Source organism: Pogoniulus pusillus, chromosome 6, assembly GCF_015220805.1.
Source record: "Pogoniulus pusillus isolate bPogPus1 chromosome 6, bPogPus1.pri, whole genome shotgun sequence".
Classification (NCBI taxonomy): domain Eukaryota; kingdom Metazoa; phylum Chordata; class Aves; order Piciformes; family Lybiidae; genus Pogoniulus; species Pogoniulus pusillus.
In genome coordinates, this window is record NC_087269.1 from 35,951,235 (window position 1) to 35,963,493 (window position 12,259).

General features: G+C 37.9%; 1 long non-coding RNA gene across 1 annotated transcript in view; it reads right to left on the reverse strand.

Moving 5' to 3' along the window:
• Window positions 1–1,526: 1,526 nt before the first annotated feature.
• The window catches only part of LOC135176285 (uncharacterized), a 79,833-nt gene continuing 69,100 nt past the window's right edge, over window positions 1,527–12,259 (reverse strand). The window contains exons 2-3 of the long non-coding RNA XR_010302600.1: window positions 4,701–4,791; window positions 1,527–1,666 (exon numbers count right to left, since the gene is read on the reverse strand). This is a non-coding gene — a long non-coding RNA (uncharacterized LOC135176285). The remainder of the gene's footprint in view (window positions 1,667–4,700; window positions 4,792–12,259) is intronic.

The window sequence follows — 12,259 nt, forward strand, 5'->3', positions numbered from 1 at the left end:
AACTAACTCTGCATGGTGCCACCAAGATGAGAGTTCATGCCTCTTCTTTTGCAGCCAGAAACCATACCTTATTAATATTCTCACAACCAACTCTTGCTGTTTTATCTAGGCTAACTGACAGCAGAAATAGCAGCTTGATTGAACAATTGGGTAAGCTGGCAGCAGAGGGTGAAAGATTTGAGTATTTCAAGAAAGTGATGTGACATGTCTCTGGAAAAGAGGCAGAAGATGGAGTGTATAGAAGTTCTGACATGAACTCCACAGGAAACTTTATGATGTTTGGAGGTTTGGGTTTTTTATTTGTTTGTTTTGGGGGTTGTTTGGTTGGTTGGTTTTGTTTGGGTTTTTTGTTTGTTTTGTTTGGATTTTGTTGTTGTTGTTTTCCTCTTTTCTGCTTTGGACTACACTTAAAGGAATTTAAATGGTCAGAATGACCACAAAGTAAGTGTGCTATCCACCTGACTGAAAAAGTGTTGCTGCATCCCGGTCTTAATGCAATCTCTTCAAGCTTCTACTGTATTTCAATTAACTTCTTCCCATTACTATGACTCAGATATCCTCAGACCATTCTCTGTAATTTTTTAAATATCTGTAAGACCTCTTGCCCAAAACATCTCCATTTAGATTGTCATTTCTCCAAAACACAGGATATGAATACTTTTGCCAAGCTTCATCATATCTGGCTACATGCTGGAGTGCTGTTGCTCAGGAACAGTTTCCTCTGAAACCTAACCTGAGCTGTTTCATTGTAAGGAATTCTTAACCAGGCCATTTGTGAATTAAAATGTCCAGTAATACACCTTTTTAATTCCTACTTAATATAATTGCTTGTTGCTAATAGCCCAGTTGAAATCAATATAATAGCAACTAATTTAATTTGTATTGAAGTCAAAACTACCTTTCATTTATATGTAATAAAAATATAAGTAGTAGGAAGAAAAGACTCCTGGATACACATCATTTCTGTCTGTCAAAATATTCCATACCTGAGTTCTGACCACCAGCTACGTGATCATGCAATGAAAACCTCTGCACATTGCAGGTTCTTACAGCCTTACTTTAGAGCCACATCGTTAATGCTGCTCTTGCACAGATTTTGCCTTATACACAACAATGTCTTAAAGTTAACGTGAATCTATGGGCCAAAACTGCCACACTCTTAAATAGGTGGCATTGCCTTCAGGTGTCCTTCAGGGACATTATGCAAAAGGAAGGTATGGAGCAGGAAAATACATTTCCTTTCCAGGTAAAGAAGGTCCTTGAAGTTTTCATGAGCATAATGGCCCTGACAAAACATTTGAATGGACAAACAACATTTTCATTAACGTCATAAAGGCCTTTGCCAAACTTAGGAATAAAAAGGTGTGGATATGGCTGCATTGTTTAAGGATTTATCTTTAAAGAGCTGAAATGCTGAGGATAATCTAGTATAGAACATCAAACCCATAAACCCTGAGGTTGCTGCAGCCAGTATAAATATATTTAGCTAACTCCAAATGACATATATTTCAGTCACATAATACCTCCTTTACCACATTATTTGGTATGGAAAATGTTCCAGTTCTGTGAGGGAAAAAAGTAATTACCAGATCATGTCCAGTTGGTAGCAGCTTCTTTTCAACAAGCTCATATCAGAAGCTCCATATTAATTTGTCTGAGACACAAGCTGTAAAAATAATATGAATTAGATATTCTATTTTTCTTGCACCTTGTCTTTAAAACTGAAAAAAAACCCCACTCATTGAGTTATTTAAAGCACACTTTGGGGGGATGAAACCACAAACTGTTCCTAGAGAAACAGTAAAGCAAAATAATGGATTACTATCATGAGGCTAGTAAGTCACATTCACGTTTGTTTCACAGTGCTTTAATTTCTGTCCCTAAGAGCTGTTGAGGTGCTGGAACATGTCCAGAGAAGGCCAACAGGGCTGGTGAGGGGCCTGGAACACAAACCCTATGAGGAAAGGCTGAGGGAGCTGGGGCTGTTTAGCCTGGAGAAGAGGAGGCTCAGGGGTGACCTTGTTGCTGTCTACAACTACCTGAAGGGAGGCTGTAGCCAGGTGGGGGTTGGCCTCTTCTGCCAGACAACCAGCAAGAGAACAAGGGGACACAGTCTCAAGTTGTGCTGGGGGAAGTATAGGCTGGGTGTTAGGAGGAAGTTCTTCACAGAGAGAGTGATTTGCCATTGGAATGGGCTGCCCAGGGAGGTGGTGGAGGCACAGTCCCTGGAGGTGTTCAAGCAAAGACTGGATGAGGCACTTGGTGCCATGGTCTAGTTGACTGGATAGGGCTGACTGCTAGGTTGGCCTGGATGATCTTGGAGGTCTCGTCCAACCTGGTTGATTCTATGATTCTATGAATATGGAGTTATGAGCACGTGCTTTCTAGTAAACTTAAATATCTCAGAACTGTTGGGATGGAGCTTTGTGGTTTAAGGTGAAGTCATTGTCAGAGAGAAGGTGGTGAGAAGGTTTTGACTGACGGCAGTGTGTGAATCTCAGTTGTGTTGTGACCAGCAAAGAAAATTACAGTTTGTCTTGATTTTAGAATATTTGAAGTTACACTACCTATATGCAAATAGGACACCATTCCTTTTCTACTCCACTACTAGGCAGTCCTAAGCGTCTGAGATGTATCTGCTAAACGATATTAGGCACTTGATCTGTAGGCAGCATTTTGAAAAGGAAACTTTCACAACTCTCAACTGTAAAATGTTATGTCTTCAATCATTCTCAGTTTCTGTCTTTCCCCAATTTTAAATTTCAGTGATCATGGACTGTGGTTTCAGCAGATGATACTTAGAGAATAGGTACCACAAAGACGGTGTCTAACCAGAGCGGGAGTCCAGCAGACACCCTAACTGCTTCTTACCAAATTAACTACCCTTTAAAATGGAGAAAACCTATTCTGTAATGTTATTTTTTACTTTTCCTATCTTCAGACAGTTTAGGTGAGCCTATTATTAAACAGTGTCAGGATCAGAGATTTTCAATGGAGTTTAGCAGAGTTAAGGGAGTAAAACACAGACTTTCATTTTGAAAAGAAAAAGTCTGTATTTTATTAACATTTTTTCCCATTTATCTTGATTCTTGTTCATTACTGAGCCCCTTCAATTATTCTGTAAATTTGTACTATTCTTCAGGAATCAGCTCAGTAGAAGTCTCCCTGGGACTGCAAAGAAATGCCCTGTCATCTGTTATGTAAATCTTTGCCTGTATTTCTGTACATGAAACTAAAAATATTAGACATAATTTCATTTTACTTCACAGTTTGCAGTCACAAACAACAGGGGTTATTTATTCTATCCCCTTGTCAGCTGCTTAAATATAATTCATTCTGTGTCTAATGTGTTCCTAAATATCTCAAATACTAGAGATTGTACAGCTTTTCCAGGCAACTTATATTCATGCTTTCTTCTACAAATAGCTTCTAATAAATAACATGATTTCTCACCCGCTCAGAAATATGAGCACATTGCTTCTTATCCAGTTAATCATGAACAAAGGAAATAGGTTAAATTATGTGAAATTATGTCACAGGTTATTTATCCCAGACCTTCTCCTGTGCATTTCTCTCTTTGTCATGACTTTAGTCCTGTAATTGTCAGTGATAAACATTTTTTGTTTGTTTATTGCATTGCAGATTTTAACATGCTAATGTACAGCTTCAGATTTGCTTAAGCAGAGAGGAAAAATGTATTTCTGCACTGCATTAGGATACATGTTGTTATGTAAAATAACATTAGTCTAGAGCCAAAAATATTATTAGTAAATTAAACTTTGCATGGAAGAACTGGAAGTGTACTAAAGAAGCTTGAAATACATTCCTTTAAAATAACTGTGATATAATGTAATGATGGCCCTTCAAGTAAATTAAATACCAGCAATTATAATATACCTATAAAGCTTCATTTTCTGTAAAAGCTCATAGCTGAAGGTTTGGGGTTTTTTTGCTAGAAAGACTTCTTTTTTTATTATTTTAACTATAAATCTGATTTCTTTTTTTTAATCTAGGTTCAGGACATTTTCACAGTGATTGACAAACAAGCTCCATTTGGACGTGGTGAGACAGGAGCTAGGATGAGGTGTCACCACCAGCTTCCTAACAAACTGTGTGTGGCACCATATGTCTCAGCTTTGGCACAGTGCTGAGTCACACCTTGGAGATGAAGGTATACCTGAGGACTGTGGTAGTAGACTACAAGACTGCATTTAGTCTAGGCATGGGCTATCAACAATACCTCACCAAAAAATCCATAACATCACAAACCCAAGTTTTATATTAACACTATTGGATAATTAGTGCCAGTTTCAGCATAACAAATATAAAAGACATTAAATTGCATACATTGTAAAAGGTGATGAATATGCAAGTAAGCATATTGCAGCAAACCAAATTCCATCTCTTACAAAAGCACAGTAAGCAAGACTGGGTAACAGTATCCTCTAATGCTATTTCCTCCCCCCCATTTCTGTCTTATCTACAGTTAATTTATAACTACTCAACATTTCTCAAAAATAAGGATTTTGCATAAAGCTTTCCTAAGCTACAAATCTGTCCCAGACTAACTTTTAACAAATTCAGATGAAATCACTCAGACATATATAACATAGCTGAGGAAAATAATGGTTGTCTCCACCCCCACATCACAAAGGTTGAAAAAAATGCTGACTTTGTAAGAAATGCCTTTTTATTCTTACCTTGTCGAACAGAGATGTAAAAGAAACTTTTCCTTTCTTTCACAGCCATCTTTTTTTCCATCTTCCTGAATAGTAGAATGTCAATATATCTCTGTTAGGACAGAAAAAAACCCCAAAACATATTGTCTGGACAAAAAGCTCAGAAGACTGTCTGAAGGCTACATATAAAAGGGCAGGAAGAGTAGAAGTGTCATTTAAAAATGTTAGGGGGGCTGGCTTGCACAGTTATCATGAGGAAAAAAGGACTAGTATGAGTCTGCCAAAAAGGATTCATTGTGAAACAGGATGATACAGAGGGTTTCTAAAGCTTGAAGAACACAGACAGAGGCACTTCTCAGCTTGTAATTTAACTGATCTTCCACCCTCTGTGCCAGCAATTACCTGTGAAGCCAAAGAGTAGTGTCCTCAGTCCTCTTGGAACTGCTGCAGGTAGAGCATAACCCTCAACACCAACATCTCAGCAATGCAGAGAACATGCACCTCCAAGGGAGAGTCAAAGGTCCCCACTGTGTGCACTGCTGGGACCCTGAGAGGCTGACAGTTTGACTCATGTGGTGTTATTTTTTTCAGTTAGTTTCTTGAGAATGTTTTAAGTCACCCATCAAATAAGTTTAAAAATCTCTTAGTTGCAACTTAAAGCACAAAACAAGTAGGAGCAGAGCAAGCCTGACTTTAAAATATGCTATTGCATTAGCATAATCAATATAAGATTACAAGCTTATTGACGGTTAAATAGCATTAAATCTTTACACTGTGTTCTGTCCTAAAGCATGGCTAGTGTGGCTTATGATCTCCCTGTTTAATCAATGAGGCACATGTCTTGTACAGAACTGGTATGACTGAGGTGTAATATGAGCCTGCAAGTAGAGAAGGGGCTAAATTGTTAGCATAATTTCGGAAGTTTCTACCCTTTGAGTATTTGATTTGCAGTCTAAATAACATTGCTTTGCTCCATTTGTGTGTAAAACAGCAAGCAAATACTAAGCAAGCATTTTGTTCAGCTCTGTCTGCCAGTCTTAATCATCAGTTACGAATAACAGCAGAAAACACTGTATCATCTAAAAAAGTTGGGTAAGCCATACCAAAGCTTTTTCAATATCTTATGTGACTTAAATGACATCTCACAAACAAGGTCTAAGATGCATGTTATACCCTGTACTTTAAGCTCAGTTTTGGTTAGGCAAACTACCTGCAAAATATGTTTCAATAGCTGATGCTTTGCAATATTCTGAGTCTGTTCCCATGTGACTGAGAATGAGTACCTTTGGAGAGTCACTTGCAAAGAGTATTTCTGGAAGATCTAGCCAGTACAGACATAGCTGTAACAGTCATTTAAGAAGTCCCACAAATGGACCCACTTGATAGAAGCAGTTTATGAAGCAGAGAAGAGTAACAGTAAGGAAAATAAAGTGCAAGTCATCAAAGCCTGATGTGTGCCAAGAGCCTTTTCTATTTCTTTCAGTTCTAATATCAGTGTTCAAACACCTACAACAGAAGGTTGATTTGACCAATACCCTACTTCAATAAGGTATTATTTTAATGTATTTCACACCTAAATGTTTTGTATTCACTTCTGTGAGAATTTTAATAAACTGATTGAAATGATTCTGTGGTGTCTTCACACTGCAGGCTTATCTCTTTTGATTCCCAGAGTATTAATTAGCAGCTGCATATAGCAGTATTACTAATATCAAGTTTGGAACTGCATGAATAACTGTTCTGAATTTTTTCCTGTGCTATACAGATAAACTTTTCTCCACTGCACTCAATTTTCCAGTCATTGTGACCCACGTCCACTGTACATAAAGGGGACAGCCTTAAGTGTTTTTATTGCAATGCACTTTATTGCTCCTATATTTGAATTTTATGGACAGCTCAGCAGGAAGAGTTGGGAGCAATGTATTCTGCAGTCAAAACACATTCCTTTAAACATTAGTGATCCTTTAAAGCATACATGTCCAATTTTCCAAAGCCAAGTAATCACTTAATCCCCTCCGCTGTGCCTGTTTAGTGCATGCTGTCTGACACCCCCTTGCTGTTTGTAAAATAAATATGAATGACTATGAGCACTGACTGTATCAGTTGCAACTTTGGGTTTGTAAAGATTTATACACAAGCACCAGCAGTGAAAAATTCTATTATTCCACAAAGCTGAAACTGAAATAAATCATAAGCTTCAACATAGGGAAGCAAACTTAATTCACCCTACTAATCATGTTATAAGAATGAACTCTTGGAATGAGGTTATAATCCACACAAAGTTGTTCCACCCTGATTCACAGGAGAATGCTGTACAATGTATTTATGCCTTATTCTAAGAGATTTGGATCAAGCCAGAAAATCTGTTTTGATTTTAGCATCACCAAAAACAAAGGCTTTGAAATCAGCTTTTAGAAGGTGTTATTTTATCCAAACTAGTAAGATTTTTAATATTAGGCCTTGTCTGTGCAGTCAATAGCTTCTTCTTCCTGGTTGTTTTTGGTTGTTTTTATATAAAGATATGAAACCCTAAATCTAAACCATTCCTATAAATGCCTGTCCAACATCTGAACCTACACAGATGGCCACTAATTTGGAGAATAGGTGGCATCTATGCTTATGGAACTGCAATATTCCAATGGTTTGCCAAAATGTCATTAGTTATCTGATGACCATAAGCCACAGATTACTGAGAACTTTACAGCATACAGAATTATTTGAAACACAAAGAAAAAAAATATAACTAAATACAACTCAAGATTTTCAAGTCTGAGAAAAATGTCAAAGACTGTGTGAGTTACCACTAAGAAAATCAGAAAGTACATCATCAAGAAAACACTGAAAATCATCTCTGTGAAAAAGAGAAAATGAATAGATTATGGGGAAGGAGTAGTAAGAAAGATGAGGACTTGTGGCAAATATCCGAGGCTGAAAATAGATCCTCTGTCTTTGTGACACTTTCAATACTATCTTACATGAGATGCCTACTGCATTACTGATTGTGTGTTTCTTGCCACCTGCAGAAGCAGTATAATTTCTTACGGGGCTGGTGTAGCCTAGTATTTCTCATTTGCCTTTGTCAACTCCATCCCTGGTTGTCAGTGGATTAATGGGTTTCTAGTCTAGTGGTCTAGAGCACAAATCTTACAAGAAGTGGCTGAGGGGACCAGGGTTGTTTAGTTTGAAGAAAAGCAAGCTCAGGGGAGATCTCACTTTCTAGGTTAGACACTTGGAAACTTTTGTTCACCAAAAGGGTTGTCAAGCCCAGGAGCAGCCTGCCCAGGGAAGTGGTGGAATCACTCCACCTTAAAAAGCATTTAGATGTGATGCTGAGGGACATGGTTTAGTGGGGGATTTGGCAGTGTTAGGTTAGTGCTGGGACTCAATGATCTTAATGGTCTTTGTGAACCTAAATAACTCTATGATATTATGTGCTCAGTATATGCAGTGTAAAAAGGTGTGTAGAAAAGCTTTGAGAAGTTTGTTAGAGCTACAGGCATTGTTATTTGAAACTAGTCATTTTACATTGGATCCATTGACACTTTTCTCTTATAAGTTATTATGAATATTACTATGCTTTATTGCCTGTGAGCTCTAGAAGTCTCAAGTTCTTGTTGCCTTAAGCAGCAGAAGTTTATAGTGGAAAGATACTCTTTACTACACATATTGTAGCAAAGCAGATGCTATGGAGTGTTGCATGTAACACTATATATTGAGTTCAGCTGTTTAAAAAAACAAAACCCAAACAGAAAAATGGCACACACACAAAGATCCCACAGAAATCACAGAATCATAGAATCAACCAGGTTGGAAGAGACCTCCAGGATCATCCAGTCCAACCTAGCATCCAGCCCTATCCACTCAACTAGACCATGGCACTAAGTGCCTCATCCAGTCTTGAAGACCTCCAGGGAAAATGCCTCCACCACCTCCCTGGGCAGCCCATTCCAATGCCAATCACTCTCTCTGGGAAGAACTTCCTCCTAACATCCAGCCTATACTTTCCCCGGCACAACTTGAGACTGTGTCCCCTTGTTCTATTGCTGGTTGCCTGGGAGAAGAGGCCACCCCCCACCTGGCGACAATGTCCCTTCAGGTAGTTGTAGACAGCAACGAGGTCACCCCTGAGCCTCCTCTTCTCCAGGCTAAACAACCCCAGCTCCCTCAGCCTCTCCTCATAGGGTTTGTGCTCCAGGCCCCTCACCAGCTTTGTTGCCCTTCTCTGGACATGTTCCAGCACCTCAACATCTCTCTTGAATTGAGGAGCCCAGAACTGGACACAGTACTCAAGGTGTGGCCTGACCAGTGTTGAGTACAAGGGAAGAATAACCTCCCTTGTCCTACTGGCCACACTGTTCCTGATGCAGGCCAGGATGCCATTGGCTCTCTTGGCCACCTGGGCACACTGCTGGCTCATCTTCAGCTACTATCTACCAGTACCCCCAGGTCCTTTTCTTCCTGGCTGCTCTCCAGCCACTCTGTCCCCAGCCTGTAACTCTGCTTGGGGTTGTTGTGGCCAAAGAGTAGAACCCTGCACTTGGCCTTGTTGAATGTCATCCCATTGGCCTCTGCCCACCTATCCAGTCTGTCCAGGTCCTCCCAACAGCACCACAAACTCAAAAAGAACTGGAGTTAAAAAATCAGAAAAAAATGAGATATTAAAGAGCTGATGCCAACATTTCAAAGACAAACCAATTCCCACGTGGAGACTTTGGTTAGCTATTATAAAAGCTGAAAAGACACAAGTTTCTCTACATAAGCTCAGATGACATGAAAAGCAATGAATAATTTATATCTGGCAGGAAAGGTATTTCTAATCTTCTTAGCAATGGAAATACTCCTTTGGTGATCATAACTTATTTACAAGTACAGCAGTGTAGCAATAGCAAAGATGTATACATGCAAAATATTTTTTTTGACAAAACAGGTGGAAAAAAATATCATCAGACAGCCTGTTTTGTTTTTTCTTCTCACAGCTAGAAAGATAAAAATTTATCTCTATTGCACATGCAAGAAAATCTAAGCAAAAGTAAATTCACAGTTCTGTAGTATGGATGTTAAAAGAGAATGTAATCTATTCATCTTTCCTTTCAAACATCAAAAGGGAAAAAAATCTGATTTTCCTCAACTTAAAATTTCTGGTTTTTTTACTATGTGCTGTCACTTAGGTTACAAAATTGCCAGTTCTGCAATATCCCACATTGACTTCAATCAAGCAAATGGGCTTGAGAAGCCACAGAGAAGACTTTATTCATATGCAGCCACTTTAACATCATGGATCCACATTTCTTGTCCTTTGATCAGCCATTAAAGATTACTTTGAAAACCAAAACCAGGTTGTAAATAATAAGCAATCAACTGAAAATGAGAACTTCCTAACATCACTGCAGTGCAGCCAACCCTATACAACAGCAAAGTTAGCACAGACTGCTAAGTGCTCCAGTGCTCTCTTGAAATAGTTATTGCCAGTCACTTCTGCTATTAAAATACCAGCATCAGACTTCAAACATTTTAAACATATTTCACACTCAGTTAAGAGCCTGGAGATTTAGTTAATGCTTTAAAGACCATTAAAGGTTCCTAGTTTTTCTCTTCAGTGCCTCAGTTTTACAGATATCAAGTGGCTAGAATATCTAAGCACTTAGCAGTATCTCAGGGCTTTCAAGAAAGAAATACTAATTAAAATACATCCAACAAAACTATCTTAGGCTTGGCTCATAAGCAAGTCCTTTTCTTATAGTGTCATAAATCTAGCCTAAAAGCATGCTGAACACACAAAAGCTTTGACTGCTCAGAATTTAATCAGAGAATGGACTTCTCACAGAGCAAGTGCTAAATGCATCTGACATTTTAATTTCTATTTGCTCTCCCTGCATTATCTTTAGACTAGTTTTGAAGAAGAAGGACAAATATCCTGTAAAATTTCCAGACAACTGGTGAGGTGTCTACATTTCTGTAATTAATTTTTTGTTTGTTTGTTTTGCCATTCTTAAGTTTTCAGTCTATAATGGATTTATCTTCTTTATAATGGGAAAGCTTTGACTCAGAATTGTGCTGTAACTGGGGGAAATGGGAGCAACCTTCACTATAATGTGTAAATACAGGGGGAACCAAATCAAATATATACACAAATTTCCACCAAACCCTAGCTTTAGTTCATTATATGCCATGAAAGATTGCTGCATGGGAAGAAATGTCAGAAGAGATTTTTTTCTCAGATAGGGAGTATCACTTCTCATGTACACCAGAATGTCCACAGAAGTTGGATGGACTATTGAAAACATTCCTAGTGTTAATTTTCTTTCCTTTCCAAATTGTCATTAGAAAAACAAATGTAGTTTCCTCTCTATTTGTATGTACAATTACAGGGTGTCATTTAAACAAACCATTATCATGTAAAGCTGAAGACTGCTGTACCCTATACTGCATGAGAGTGACACAAGGGTCAAATCAGGGCAATTCAGAACAGAATGAAGCATCCCACATTCACCCATTTGACTAAAACCTCAGTGCAGAATACCTCATTACACCCATTTTGCAATAAAGTACATCTGGCACTGAAACAGCAGAGTAACCCCATCCACTCTGAGGACTGCTTTGCTGTCATGGAATACAGTAGTGAGGGTATAGCAACAAAGCTTTATATCTGTACTGTGTATGGAAACTTTGGAGCCATGAAACCAAACCAAGGATTTAAAACCGAATTACAATTTGTCTGGGATTTCTTTCATGGAAAAGCATTGACTAAAAGCAGTAAAGGAGTAAAGCCTTAAAGTGGACACATATGTACTGGAGAAAAGTATTCTAATATATGCTTTTAAAAAAATACCTATTTTCAACTGAATGTAGTATCTAGACACGGGAGATAACAGCATTCTTTGTGTGTTTGAAAGCATCTTGCTGCTCAATTAATGACAGGCAACAGAACAATAGTCTTCCTGCCTGTCTCCCATGGAAAAATTAGTTAGATCCAAATGCTTTTCCAGAAAACCAAAGTACTACAGAACACTGCATTTGTAAATTAACACATATTATCTATTTCATTTTACTCTTATGGACTATTAATGCTAATTTCAAAAACCAACTTTTGTGTCTTGGCTTAAATTAGTACCTTCCTTTGAAGCAGTTTCATTTAACTATCAAAATTTGAAAACTGAAATTTTAAAACACTATCTAGCTAATGTTGCAAGAAAAGATTAGTTTCTCTACCTGTCTTTATGCAACCATTTGAAAAACATACCCCTCTGCTAAAAGCAGGTAGCTAATGAGCAGAACAGAAACACATTTTGTTGTGAATAATTCTATTTCAAAATGAAAACACATTACTCTTTGTACTTAACATTTTTCTCTTGTAATTTCAAGTAATACAGCTCCTCATTACTATGTCTTTCACTTGTGTAATAATTTCTCCTAATAATTCTTAACTATAATTATATTTTATCCCAAGATAATGTTAACATAAAGAAAGTAACCTTCTGTAATAACCATTTCCAATAATGACAACTATAAGCTCTAAGAATACTCAACTGCATACTTTGTTTTCAATGAAATGAATGAGATTTAAACCTCCTAAACAGAGA